This window comes from Triticum urartu, chromosome 5 (assembly GCF_003073215.2).
Source record: "Triticum urartu cultivar G1812 chromosome 5, Tu2.1, whole genome shotgun sequence".
Classification (NCBI taxonomy): domain Eukaryota; kingdom Viridiplantae; phylum Streptophyta; class Magnoliopsida; order Poales; family Poaceae; genus Triticum; species Triticum urartu.
Window position 1 is genome coordinate 608720931 of NC_053026.1, and position 14942 is coordinate 608735872.

Sequence of the window (14942 nt, forward strand, 5' to 3'; positions counted from 1 at the left end):
ATCATAGTACAAGTCATGTATAAGATGACCTGGCAAAATTGAAAAAAAAAGAATGCTAGGCTTTGCACAAAGGAAACTTCAACACTTGTTTTTTTTTGCGAAAAATCAGATCTATTATAAAGATTCATCGGAAGTGCAAAGCACCCCAAACATAATAAAAATTACATCAAGGCGCATGAACAACCGAACAATCATTGCCGCCACCGGAACGAGCCGCCGACGCACCGCCGTCGCCGCTCTCACACCGGAGCTGGCTTGACCTTGTCAATGACAGCCGGAAAGTCTTCGTGCATGTGCCCTAAGGACCAACGTTCGGGAGCCGTAATCGTCACAATTGAATCCTTGAATTGTTGGATGGATGCTATATATAGAAACAACTTGGTACACGTATATGGTGGAACTATTAAGTGCTATAGACATTGATGGGCATGGAATGGTTACCCTTTATTTCCTTCCAAAGTTAGTATTTGGTCCTGCACGCTAATGGGGACGCGGCTTATGCTGGAATAAGTTTGTCTACGTCATACAAAAAAGTAACAAGTATTTTGTGTCCGAATGATGTATATACACTATTTTTTGCTTGAACGGTACTATTTTATTTTTATACATGACACATCATACCATATCTTTGCACAAAATGCTGTAAGAATACTTTCATGTTTGATGGACATATAAAATCAGTGTTCATACTTCTTAAAATGTTTTTAGGTAAGAGAGAGAATGTACGGTGTAAGCCAACTGAGTGCACTAAATTCATAATAGTAGTGCACTACATTGAATTGCAAAAACGTCTGATATTTTGGTAAGGAGGGAGTATTTATAAGCTATAATTAGAACAATGTCCGTGCATTGCAATAGGATATAAATATTCTATTAAGTTAGCTTCTGATTTACCTGTCAATAACAATGCGATTGTGTAAATAAATGTTCATCGAATTCTGACCGTGAATTATCTTATATTTTAATTAGAAGTTTGGTAAGTAAATTAAAGTAAAATTGCTTCAGAAGGTAAGTAAATTAAGATGATTGATTATCATATACATGAAAGGTTGGACGAAGAGGTGGTGTGAAGAAAGGTGAAATGGGAACATCACGTTCTTTTTAAGTAGTAGAGAAGTTTGGTAAGTAAAAAGGTCATTGATTATCATATACATGGAAGGTTGGACGAAGAGGTGGTGTGAAGAAAGGTGAAATGAGAACATTACGTTCTTTTTAAGTAGTAGAGAAGAGATAGAGATAGTAGAGATAAATCTCTACTCCTAATGGATGAGTTGGTTGAATAGTCCCACCACTTTCGTCTGGTTTTTTTCGTCTGGCTTTTTTTCATCCGGTTTTACTTCGTCCCACCTTCTCTCATTGGTTTTTCTTCCTCCCATTAAAAAACCAAACCCCATTAAGGAGAGATCTTGTTTCATGGTTCCTTTGGTAGGTGTTGATTCAATTCAATTATGTAAACAATAAGTAATTTAGAATTCAGAAATTACGCCATATATGTGGGATCACCTTCCTAAAATACAGACACGAGATTTTCTCGATAATCTTCCTTAATAAAATAATATATTTCTTCATAACAAATCACTAATCACGCGTGCCATGCTTGACAATCACAAGTTTCATATGGGATCACCTTCCTAAAAACCCCACGCTTTGGACCCCCGCCTCCCATCGATCGAATGAAACCCCACCCCTTCGTCCGCCTATCCCGTAAATCTTGCTTCCTTCCTCCGCAGCCTCCTCAAATCCTCCTCGTCTCTCCCCCAAGCTATTTTGGACGAGGCAGATGCGGCGGCGGCGGAGAATGTGCGCATGGTCGGGTGAGTTTTGAACGTGCACATGGTAGGGCGAGCAGAGCAGAACTCGTTGGTGCACCTACTGCCGGCCACGGGCGCGTAGCGCTGCCTCGTGAAGCCATCGTGGACGTGCCGGATCGCCTTGCCAGCGTGTTCCTTCCATTCGACGGCCGGGTCCGATCGTGATGACACCGTGCCGTTCTCGTCGATGCCGGCCACCTCCGACCAGCTACTCGCCAGCCGACAAAACCGCATCCTGGGCGGACGTCTCGTCCCCGCCATGCCCTACCCGGCCGCGCACTACCATGGTCGTCCTCTTCGACGCGACACGAGATCGTAATCTGCCAAGGCGCCATGTGGGACTCGGAGATCAGCTCTGCCGGGGGCAAGCTCCACTGCGCCGCGCGCTGGCACCAACGTTGCCAGTTCACTGGAGCTCGGAGGAGGCTGTCGCGAAGCTGCTGCCAGCCTGCCACCTCGGCAGACTATACCTAGGCAGAACGAAAATGGGGCCGGCCGGTGCTCTGTCCTTAGAGGAGGAGGAGGAGCATGGTGGAGGACGCGCAAGGCTTGTGCTTCACCCAGATTCTGTACCATTGGTATTATTCCAGTCATCTACTTAGTTGAGGAGCATGCGAGCTCTAAAACAACTTTTCTCTTAGGTATTGATTCTCGTTTTTGTACTTAATTAACAAGCTACAGGACTACAACGTATGGTGGGCATCCTCATGGGAGGGCTGGGAGTGTTGGACTGGAGCCTCGCTCCATGACGTACGCTCTCGCCAGAGTACTCTCCTTGGCCTCTTCTACATACACAGATATACTTGATGAAGCTTTTCGTCAATTGCAAACTATGTGTAGTTCAGTACTCAATAGTGATCACTCTGTATTGTTGATTCTGATTCAGAAAGGTAGGTTTCAGAAAAATAGTGAACACTCTGTATTGTAAGAGCCATGCTAATTCAAGTCAAAGGTGTGTTGACAAGTTAATTTTAGCTTGTATAAGATGGAAGTATCTCGAAGATAAATTTCATAGCTGATGTTCCTCTCATACATAGCAGGATGTGGATCCACCTCCTTTGTCAACGACTCCCATTATGTCTAGGCAAGTAGTTATTAGTAAAATTATGGCGCATGTATGTTTGTTACTTTCAGTTGTTATGCATCTACGCTAGATTTAGAGGATACCCTTTTTTAATTAATTTTTTTGGAAGCTTCTATGTTCAATAGAGTCCTTGCAACTTATGTCGTTATGGGTACAAACTTATTTTTTCTCTCTGAAACTCAAATATATGCTTCTTTTGTGGGCTTACAACACTAGAGAGAGTTCATGGATTCCAATTCGGTGACAACACATATTATGAATTTAATAAGAAGATATGGGATGGTTTCACAGGAAGATTATCCAAGGTGGGTATTTCCATTTGTATGTGGAACAGTGTCGCTCCAGCAAGGTTCTGTTTCACGTAATCTTCAGAATATTATAAATCACACATCTGTTCTTGAGCAATGTTTTACTTGTTGAACTCTAGCAGCGGTTTTTCTTGATACATAGAGCAAACAGGTTTTTAATCTATTGTCCAGAATTGAATGTATCATTTTTCCTCATTGTGAACTTGTGTAGAGGGTGGTCAGAGAATATGTAATTATATTGGGGTGTTTCTTTTTCATCTTAGGTATTGAAGGGTACAATGAGTTGACCAGTTATGATTCCCTTCAATCCGTCAAATACATATTTCAATACATCACTATTTTTTTTCTAGAAGAGCCATGGCTTTAATTCTTGATGATGCGTTGGCGGCTTCATTTATAGTTCCGTTCGATAGAGGATCACAACCAGCCAACAAGTTTTTTATCTTGTTTTTGGCCTCTAACAAGTTAGCCTAACCAATCAATCATAAACAACATCCTGCATCCATAGTACATTGTCGCTGTCAAGTTTGTATCTTGCATAGTAACATCACTCTTATTCTTAAGAATTCGTACAGTAGACAATGGCGTTTACAGTTTGCACTTCTCAGATATTAGAATAGCTACAATAAGCTTATATTAAGTTGTCATGTGAGCTTGATTCGTTCATTGGGTGTGCGCTTTAGATTTTCTCTTTGTATAGATTTTTGTTTATTACGTTTTAGCTGGTTTTCCCTGATAACTCCGAACATTTTGAATGTTGTATTTAGCTGACGGGTCCAACTTGTGTTGAAGGGAAACTCAAGGTTCCAACATGATATGCCCTCTCTTTCATTGGGTTTATTGGAGCGTAGAATTGGTAAATTTTGTGACATCAAGGCAGTTTTTGGTGTAGGAGATAGAAAGTGAGGGGATTTTTTCTTGCTCTTCTCACGGGTACATAAATTTGTATCACAAATCAGGCATGTGCGCGCGAGGGAGGGAAGAGGAGAGAAACATTGACATTTTTCATGCTTTGGAAGAACATTTCTATTCATAGTTTTCTTTTTCCATGGCCATACATGAGTGTCGTGCCATCATGGTAGAGCCCGGATGAAGGGTAAGTCCAATATAGAAACAGGAGGTAGTAGCACTAAGACAAGAGGATGATTGTGGCCCTTGTCCCATGTTGCAAGCATGCCACAATGTTGTCGGTCATTGGCTCACTTAGAACATGAGTTAATGTACTTTGTGATAAGAGTGAGGGTTGAGAGTGAGCCGAATGTGGATTGGTATTGGTCGAATCAATTACGACTGTCTAAGTGGAATAATATCCCTACTTTAGAAAATGTGGCAAATTGCATTTCATTAGAGATGCCATCTGTAGCAAACGCATGAGCGGGCGGTTCATATTTTTTTTCATCAACACGTACAATTGATTGGTTAGGATAGAAGGGTAAATGCATTGGTTTGGTTGCCTCAAGAGTTAATAACGGGCAGGGTATGTATCAATTGCATGCCCAACAACAGACACCATTTTTTTTCGTCGCAATGCATGACATTGTACGTTATGGTACAATGTGACAATGATTCAAGAGACATCAGATCCTTCTTCTTAGCTTGGGGGCGTCATGAGCAGCACACTCCCCCCCCCCTTGATGGCGGTGGTGAATAGACACAAACACATGGAGAGGTGATCATGGTGGAAAGCACGGCGGTTGGCGGGGGACTCATCCTTGGCGTTCCGCGGGTAAGTACGGTTTGAAGGAGAGAAGGCGCCATGGTGAAGATGAGCTGGGTCACATCAGGTTTTAGAGGAGAGGGCTCCAACGAGAAATGCCCCGCTGCATCAGGAAATGAGTGAGAAGGGGAGGGTCCGGCAGGAAAAAGGAAAAGTGCGTCATGGGGTGGGGTTTTTGTGTTGGGACTACGTGTTCAAGATAACATGACATATAGTCCGGGCAATCACATTTATCCCCATATGGGCTGGATTTGGGGGAGCCCGGACTATCCAGTTGGTTATTGAGAGCCTGCATGGCGCCCGTTTAATGCCCGAACATGCCCGGACATTTGAGAGAGAAATGAGCTTCGACCTTGGAGACGACCTTAATTTGTTTTATTTATTTATATGTATTATAGCCCGTAGCAACGCACGGGCATTCTACTAGTCTCTAGTCCTAATGGACGAGTTGGTGAATAGTCTCCGCGGTTTATTTTCGTCCCTCCTCCCACCACCCCCTCCACCCTGGTTCATCGATTTATTTTTCTCTCCACTCTTTATTACAACCAGAACTTTCCTAACGTATAACAAATCACGGATCTAATTTCCTTAAATTATGCAAATCAATCGATTTCTTTTATTGGTTCAATTTGTCATAGGAAACAAATAACAGATTTTCAGGAAATAAATAATACATTTTAATCTAACTTTCCTAACTAATCTAAATTAATCGATTTCTCTTATTAGTGAAATTTGTTTTACGAAACAAAAAATAGACACGTCACAACTTTCCTCCCAATAAATAGTTTCTTAACATTTGCAAACTTTCCTAATCAGACACGTCACAAATGGGCAGGTACTGATATCACGTTACCAAACAATAAAACCCCATTTGCATAGAAATTAGTTCAAAAATCCTAACTTTCCTAAATTTTTACCTTTCCTTGATAACAACCAATATTTCCTATCTTTTCCACCTATTGAAGGAAATCACCCCTCCATCGATATTAACATTTTTTTGGAATGAGATCTCCGGGTTATGATTTTTTTTGCGATTCTTTCCAATTGTGACCTCTCCTTCCACGCCGGCTCCTTCTCGCATAAACACCTCCACCACAGCCAGGTGACACCATCCCAGACCTCCTGCCTCTCCACGCCTTCTCCGCCACCTCCTTCTCGTACTCCATTAATAATCCCTCCGCTACAGTTGTCCACGGCGGTGTCGAGGGCATGGCGCAGCAGCGTACCAGCGGTAGAGCAGTGCATAGCAGCAGGAAGCAGCACGCAACAGGCGAGACGAGCGGCCGACGGTGGAGGGCAGAGATGCGGCCGGCGTGGCTGAGGGGGCGGCTGGCAGAAGATGGCCACGACTGGAGGCGCTGCGAGGCAGGGGCGCGACAGCGGGGCGAGTGAAGGGATAGGCGGAAACAGACGGGGCGAGCGTAGCCAGCAAGAGTGGGGCGTGCGGCCAGGGTGTGTGTCGCGCGGGACACAGTGGTGTGGTGGCTGCGGCGAGCGCGACGGCAGCGGCGGGCGCGACCAACGCGGTGTAGCACGGGCGTGGGCCTGGAGAGGGAGTGGCCCCGCGGGCGCGGAAGAAGAGCGGCAGGCTCGTGCATGGGCGTGCATAGGAGCGGGCATGTGCCGCGGGGTCAATCTGAGGAGCTCGGTGGCTACCCCTGCAATGGCCATGGCGGACGGCGGTTCTCGGCGACGACGAAATACCTAACGAGAGCAAACGAGAGGGGAAACGGGGGAAGGGCAAGAGGAGATCATGGCTGTGTCAATGGCGCCCTAGGGGAAGACATGGGATCTCGGGGCGGCGCAGATCGAACGGCAATGTCACGGTGGCCCAAGGTTGAGGAAGACGGCAGCGACGTCGATGCGTGGGTGCTGGACTTGATCTCGTTGACGCAGACAAAGTAGCGAAGGCGTTCGGAGCTCCTCGACAAGCTCCTAGCCCGCAGGGAGGGCAGTGGTCGTGTGGACGGGGTCGGTCATGGTGGCTGTGGCGTCTGACTCCGTCCAGATCGACGGGATCGAGCGAGCGAGGAGGAGAGGTGGTTTGGGAGGGGCCGTCGAGGAGAAGTGAGGCCAGGGAAGGCAGGGCGTCACCCTTATCCATTCCCCTTCGATGCCAGCGAGGTGGTCGGGCGGGAGCCCGGCTCTGTAGCGACGCGGCTCAGGGAACAGGAGATGACGACCGCGCGGGGGACTGGACCGCTGAGCCGGTTCGGTGGCAAGGCCCGAGGGGCAGGGCGAATCCCCTTTTACATCGTCCTTTTGGTTTTTCAATGTATTCTAATCTGGTTCTCCTTTTTAACACTGTTTTCTATTTATTCTTATCAATTAAATGATCTCTACTCCTAATGTCTCGGTTGGTAGTCTCCGTTCCGGGTTTATTTTCGTGCCACCTCCCCTGGGTTTTTTTCGTCCTCCCTCCCACCTCCCAATTTCTTGTAGGTGCTTCTCAAGCTGGAGGACAACACATTAGTCAAGACATTAGGGATCCTCATTGATGTTTTATGTCTCGTCTGCACTTATTTTGTTTGCTCCAATTCTATATATTCTCACAAGTAGATGAGGTGTAAGCATGTGCAATGTAGTTCCTTTTTCTACATATGATGATTGATTTCTTCTTTGGTAACCCAACTAACGAATGGTAATCAATCTTCAAATACCAAAACCAAACGTACAAGGCAACAATCAATTCACGTATCATAATCAGATTCTTCTTTAGTACCCAGCTTAACTCACGGATGGTAATCAATCTCCAAAACAAAGGAAACAATCACCATCGTTTACCTCTCGCCAATGTTACATAAAAATAACGCTGAGAATTTAGATGTACTAGTAGAATGCCCGTGCGTTGCCACGGGCTCTTGATATATTTTACCAGAGTTACACGTTGCTTTACATTGTCACATTTTTAACATGTAACACAAACTGAAGTCCATTATTGCAATGTAACAAACTAAGTGATGTTACAACTTAACATCTATTACAAAAATATTAATATCTAGATGATGCGCTTAAGAAATTCTTTCACAATATCAGAAAAGTTTCCTCTAGCTTCATTCCCACGATGATTTAGCAAGTATAATAAAAAATGCTTCCTCAATTCATACCCATCCTACAGAATAAATAAATGTAGTTAGTATGAAAATTTCACGCCGAAAGTCTTAAAACATGTAATCCACATTTCTCACCACGCAAACCGGCTTGACCAATTCTTTACCGTTCCACCAGAGCATAAAATGAAAAACAAAATAGCCAGACACATTCCTGAAAAACTTGAAATTAATAATATAAATAATATAATGATAACAAAAGTAAATAATCTTGTTATGAATTCATTACCCGTCTATACTCGTTGGAACACCGGCCGGAAATAAACGATGCCATTTAGATATATCGGAATTCCACCCAGGAAGCTTTATTTCGAGTGCTTCTTTGAAATCCCTTGAAATGTTTTTTAATTTCAGTGAATGCCTCAAGTTTTTATCCTCTGACGATTGTGATGATTGAATAGGATCCATAATATATAGACGACGTGCCTCTTTGTCGATGACGTACAATATGTATCGGCCGATAGATGCATAGGGAAGATAAATCTACAAGTGGAGCTATTAGAAACAAAAACAAAGCATGATAACAATGGACATAATATTTTATTTACCTTATTGCAAGATGAGATGTCAGTCTCCATCCCAGGCCAGCTATCAAATAATGTTGCCAATGTCTGGATAGTTTCCTTCTCACAAAACTTTTGACCTCGTGTTGACTCTAGCAGCATGGACTAAGTAAAAGAAGACATATTGTTTCAACATTTTGATACTAATGGCACCTAGAATGAAGAGTTACGGTAACTTACACAAAATCATAGATCCATGTAGTGTATATGAGGGTCTGTGAACAATACTCCCTCGTCATATGCCAGCATAAGCACGGCGGTGTTGAAGCAATCATTGTCCATGGGCTGCTCCATATTAAGTATGCACTGAAGTTTCTTAAGAGTTAAACTCATGGGATCGGGTGTGGAGCTCCAGACCCATACCTTCCTGTAATTTGGATGGTAAGAAGAACAATAATATACATCTGCACATTAAATATTGATACATGATACTTACTCCAAACACCCAGCATCATTGATCGACATGATGTAGTTGCAGAGGCCGGCAAGTATTTCACATTGGTCCGTGGGAATGATAGTGATTGGGGCAGGACGTTTCTCTTCGACCATGTCAGAAGGATTATCCAGGATCTCAAGATCAGAATTAGCTAAATTTTCTTCGTTGACAGGTTGATGGTACATGGGACATCCTCTTAGCTTATTAAGATCTGAATCGAGCAAAATAATTGCCAATTTTTGCCGAAAATGTTTCATATCCTCCTACAAATAAATTATGAAAACAATTTAGAAAATATTTTGATAATTTTTTTTGAGATAATGTATAAAACTGAAATACCTGCGTGAACTGGTCTGACAGTCCATGTGATGACCAGTATTCCATATTGTTTAGCATAAACAATCCACATGATGCGCTATAATATGATAAAATAATGCCTCAGAATGCCACACAAATGAATCTAAAAACAAACCATTATCACAAGTGCTTACCCATCGGTTTGTATTGCCTCATGAATTTGCTCTACAACCGTCCATTTTGTAACATTGAGATTAGGCCACTTATGACCTCTGATAAACTCCGGACTATGCTCTGCAAGTTTTAGCCATTTCTCAAGCCCTAGTAACTTATATATATATACATATATATATATATATATGTGTGTCTATGAGAGATGGTAGGGATGAAGTCAAACAAAATAAATGTTAAGATGAGAAAATAAATAGATAGTTACAGTAGTAGCAAGGTCATTGCGTTTGACATTCTCACCAAGTGAGTCCAATACTTGGATCTCTCGTTTTTTGGCGTTGGCAACTGCTAGATACCAATGGTAGCCCGGCATGTTAATCGGGATGAATAACTGGTGTAAATAAGATACAAGTCACAGTCAAAATTAGATATAGTTATTAATAAATCATTAAGCATATGAACTAAATAAAAACAATTCATAATTATATGCATGGATTACGAGACAAAACTAACCATATCTTGTTGTAGATAAGTATTAACATGACGCACAATGCGACAATATTTTGATGGGTCTATGTTTCTTTCCTCGTCTTCTTTTATCTGGCCCGATACAAACATGCTAATAATGTGTACCTTTTCACCCGCCCTGTTTTGTAAATGCTCGTGAGCAAGCATGCAATATATGTAAGCATTTATGACCTGCAAACAACCATTAGATTATATATATAAATTATGATATTATATATAATAAATTAATTACAAATTTTGTGCAATTGGTCTTACACCGTCATGTAAGAACATGTCATTTTTTATAAGGCATTCCAAATCGTCAGTTGATAACAAGGCATCTCCAATGTCAACAAACCGGGTATTCATAGGGGCAGACTTGATTGTTTCGATGATTGTAATATCTCTAGGGGTACAAACATAGTCTATGAAATTCATAAAAAAAGTGAGCCAGCTTAGTGAACAATAAAATCCAAAATTGTTGAATACAAAAGGCAATATCACAAAAAATTCTTGATAATAATATTTAAAATTACCTTGTGGGATAACATGTAAATTGTCATCCTTTTTTGGTTTATTATGAGAGATAACCTCATCGACGTGATTATGTTGTGGGTTTTCAGCCCCTTGCAGTGATATTGCATCTGAACCCTTAAAGGAATCTTTCCGTGCATCTCCAGAGTCCATATCCATGTATACTATATTCTGAAGAAACAAGAATATAAATAGATCATTCATTTTATTGTTGGAAATATGCCCTAGAGGCAATAATAAATTGGTTATTATTATATTTCCTTGTTCATGATAATCGTTTATTATCCATGCTATAATTGTATTGATAGGAAACTCAGATACATGTGTGGATACATAGACAACACCATGTCCCTAGTAAGCCTCTAGTTGACTAGCTCGTTGATCAATAGATGGTTACGGTTTCCTAACCATGGACATTGGATGTCGTTGATAACGGGATCACATCATTAGGAGAATGATGTGATGGACAAGACCCAATCCTAAGCCTAGCACAAAGATCGTGTAGTTCGTATGCTAAAGCTTTTCTAATGTCAAGTATCATTTCCTTAGACCATGAGATTGTGCAACTCCCGGATACCGTAGGAATGCTTTGGGTGTATCAAACGTCACAACGTAACTGGGTGACTATAAAGGTACATTACAGGTATCTCCGAAAGTGTCTGTTGGGTTGGCACGAATCGAGACTGGGATTTGTCACTCCGTGTAAACGGAGAGGTATCTCTGGGCCCACTCGGTAGGACATCATCATATGCGCAATGTGACCAAGGAGTTGATCACGGGATGATGTGTTACGGAACGAGTAAAGAGACTTGCCGGTAACGAGATTGAACAAGGTATAGGGATAACGACGATCGAATCTCGGGCAAGTACAATACCGCTAGACAAAGGGAATTGTATACGGGATTGATTAAGTCCTTGACATCGTGGTTCATCCGATGAGATCATCGTGGAACATGTGGGAGCCAACATGGGTATCCAGATCCCGCTGTTGGTTATTGACCGGAGAACGTCTCGGTCATGTCTGCATGTCTCCCGAACCCGTAGGGTCTACACACTTAAGGTTCGATGACGCTAGGGTTATAAAGGAAGCTTGTATGTGGTTACCGAATGTTGTTCGGAGTCCCGGATGAGATCCCGGACGTCACGAGGAGTTCCGGAATGGTCCGGAGGTAAAGATTTATATATAGGAAGTCCTATTTCGGCCATCGGGACAAGTTTCGGGGTCATCGGTATTGTACCGGGACCACCGGAAGGGTCCCGGGGGCCCACCGGGTGGGGCCACCTATCCCGGAGGGTCCCATGGGCTGAAGTGGGAAGGGATCCAGCCCAAAGTGGGCTGGGGCGCCACTTCCCTTATGGCCCATGCGCCTAGGGTGAAGGGGGAACCCTAAGGAAGAGTCCCAAGGAGGGAAGGCACCTCCTAGGTGCCTTGGGGGGGAGGGAAACCTCCCCTGGCCGCCGCCCCCTAGGAGATTGGATCTCCTAGGGCTGGCGCACCCCCCCCTTGGGCTCCCTATATATAGTGAGGGTAGGAGGGCCTCTTGAGACACCCCTTATGCCTTTGGTGCAGCCCCTCCCTCTCTCCTAAGTCCTTCTCCTCTCCTGTGGTGCTTGGCGAAGCCCTGCAGGATTGCCACGCTCCTCCACCACCACCACGCCGTTGTGCTGCTGCTGGATGGAGTCTTCCTCAACCTCCCCCTCTCTCCTTGCTGGATCAAGGCATGGGAGACGTCACCGGGCTGTACGTGTGTTGAACGCGGAGGTGCCGTGCGTTCGGCACTTGATCATCGGTGATTTGGATCACGACGAGTACGACTCCATCAACCCCGTTCTCTTGAACGCTTCCGCTTAGCGATCTACAAGGGTATGTAGATGCACTCTCCTTCCCCTCGTTGCTGGTCTCTCCATAGATGGATCTTGGTGACACGTAGGAAAATTTTGAATTTATGCTACGTTCCCCAACATTTATCACATAGAATATAGATATAAAGTAAGGTTAGCTTTAGGCACCTCTTCTCGCGGTGTTTCAGTGCGATCTGTCATCGTTGCCTCAGTGTGTATGTCGTAACCCATCAATTTATATCTATGATGAAATATATTAAATATTTTTCACGGCATTATAAAACTATATATAATATATAATAGAATTGTAACTGAAACTAAAACAATGGTTTTATCGATCGGATAATAAGAAAAGCATTTGGTTATATTTATAAAAATATGTTGCTTAAATCATTTTCACAAATAGAACAATTCGGGGAAACAACAAACTATATGTTCATTTAAGTTAGAAGGCGTTTGAAAATCATATAAACTATTTAAATAAAATGATGGGCTATGGAAAATTGACAAACGAAAACTAAAACAAACAACCAAAATTAACAAAGTATATTTGTTTTTTATATGATTTTGTTGTGTTACCCTTAATATATGTAACAAGCATACAAATATTTATTTTTTTCACCATGTTTATATATATACAATTTTGTTTAATTACAAATACATAATTACATTGTTTTTTGTTTTAATATCATTTGTGAGGTAAAAACATAATTACAACAAAAAATCATCAACATTAATTAATAAGTATACCATGATGAAATATAAATGATATTCCCTACTTCATCATATTATTATATGTAATATATAATAAAATATAAAATGATTGTAAAACACTTTTTTGTATGCAAAAAAGATAACCTTATTTGATATTATTAGAAATATATGTTATTTAATAAATGTCATACCACATGTTTATATAAACATGTCACAAGTTTTAAAAAATGTTCATGACATTTGAAAAAGCTTTTTGCTTTTTACATAAATGTTCTTGATTTCCATAATATGTTTGCATAATATTTCATAATATTTTATTCAAAATATGAAAGTGTTATTGCTTTTTAAAGAAAACTGATATATATTTTTAAAATAAATTAGGTATTTTCAGAATTTGTTCCTCAGATTCGAAAAATGTGTTTGCTTTTTAGAAATTTTTTATGGATTACCAATAAATGTTCTGACTTTTCAAAAACTGTACTGGATTTTCCAAAAAGTTATTGTTTATTGGAATTAGTTATCAAAATTAATACAATGTTCATATTTTAAAAAATTGTTCACGTTTATGAAAATATTCTGGATTTTTTAAAAAGGTTATGATTTTCAAAGTTTGTTCTCAATATTCAAAAAATGTTTGCGTTTGTAAAGAACTGTTCAGGCTTCCAAATTTGTTCGGGTTATTTTTAAATGGATATCATTTTCCAATAAACTTCAAAGTTTCAAAAACTTTTCGATTTGCCAAATTTGACTAAATTTGACAAAATTATTATTTGTTTTAAATTTTATTCTCAAAATTTAAAACAAGATCATGTTTGAACAAATTGTTCGCTATTTTCATATTTGCTCACTGTTTTAAAAAATATTCTTGTTTTCAATAAGTTATATTGAAATTCAAAGTTTTTTCGGTTAGGTTTTCAAAAGAGAAAAAAAGTGATGAATCAGAAAAGAAAAAAAGCCGGCCCATTCGGGACGAAACCTTTACATGGCCCAGCCCCCCTCGCGACGACCCACCTCCCCTGGCGCGCCCGGATTTCCACCTCCCCGCGCGTCGGCCCACCTCCCCGCCTCTCCACCGACCCCGCCGCCTCCCTTATCCAGTCACTCGCTCCTCTCCCCTCCACTCGCTCCTCTCCCCTCCACTCACTCCCCCCTCGCCCCACTTCCCATCCGCCGCCGCGACGCCGCGTGCGTCCATGTACGGGCTGGCGGTCGCGCGGCTCCGCCCAGCGAACGCCGCATCAGGCCCTCTCCTACCTTCTCCACTCACCTCTCCTCTCCACTCAGTCGCCACCTATCGCCCTCTCACCTCCCCCCGACGCATCACCGCGCACGTGGCCTTTCCCGCAACGACCAAGACTCCGCCCAGCGACAGATGCGTCTCCGGCGAGCCGTGTGCGGCGGAGGGGACGCACGCAACGAGCTTCATCGCGCATGCGCGGCTGCTGGATCCGGTCGTGGTCGGTCCAGATCCGCGGCGTTGCTGGTTTCCGGCGATTTCAAGGTCGATCCGAAGCGGGGAGGTGGGCCGACGCGCGGGGAGATTTCAAGATTCGTTGCTGCTGCTTCGATCTGCAACGGCAGAAACTATGGTACGCTGGTTCGAACCCTTTCCTCATCTACTTCTTCCATTTGTGGATTCCCTTGCCTGATCTCCTCCTCGCCTTCTGTTTCGAGGCGGCTCCCCGACGGCATACGCACGGGCCACGGTGGTGCAGCCAGTCGTCTTCATCGCCGGCAAGAAGCACCACGACGAGGTGCAGTCACGGTGGTGCAGCGTGTGGTATACATCGTCTACCACTCCGCCGTCTTCCGCAACCAAACCGCCGCCCCCTTCCCCCACACCCACTT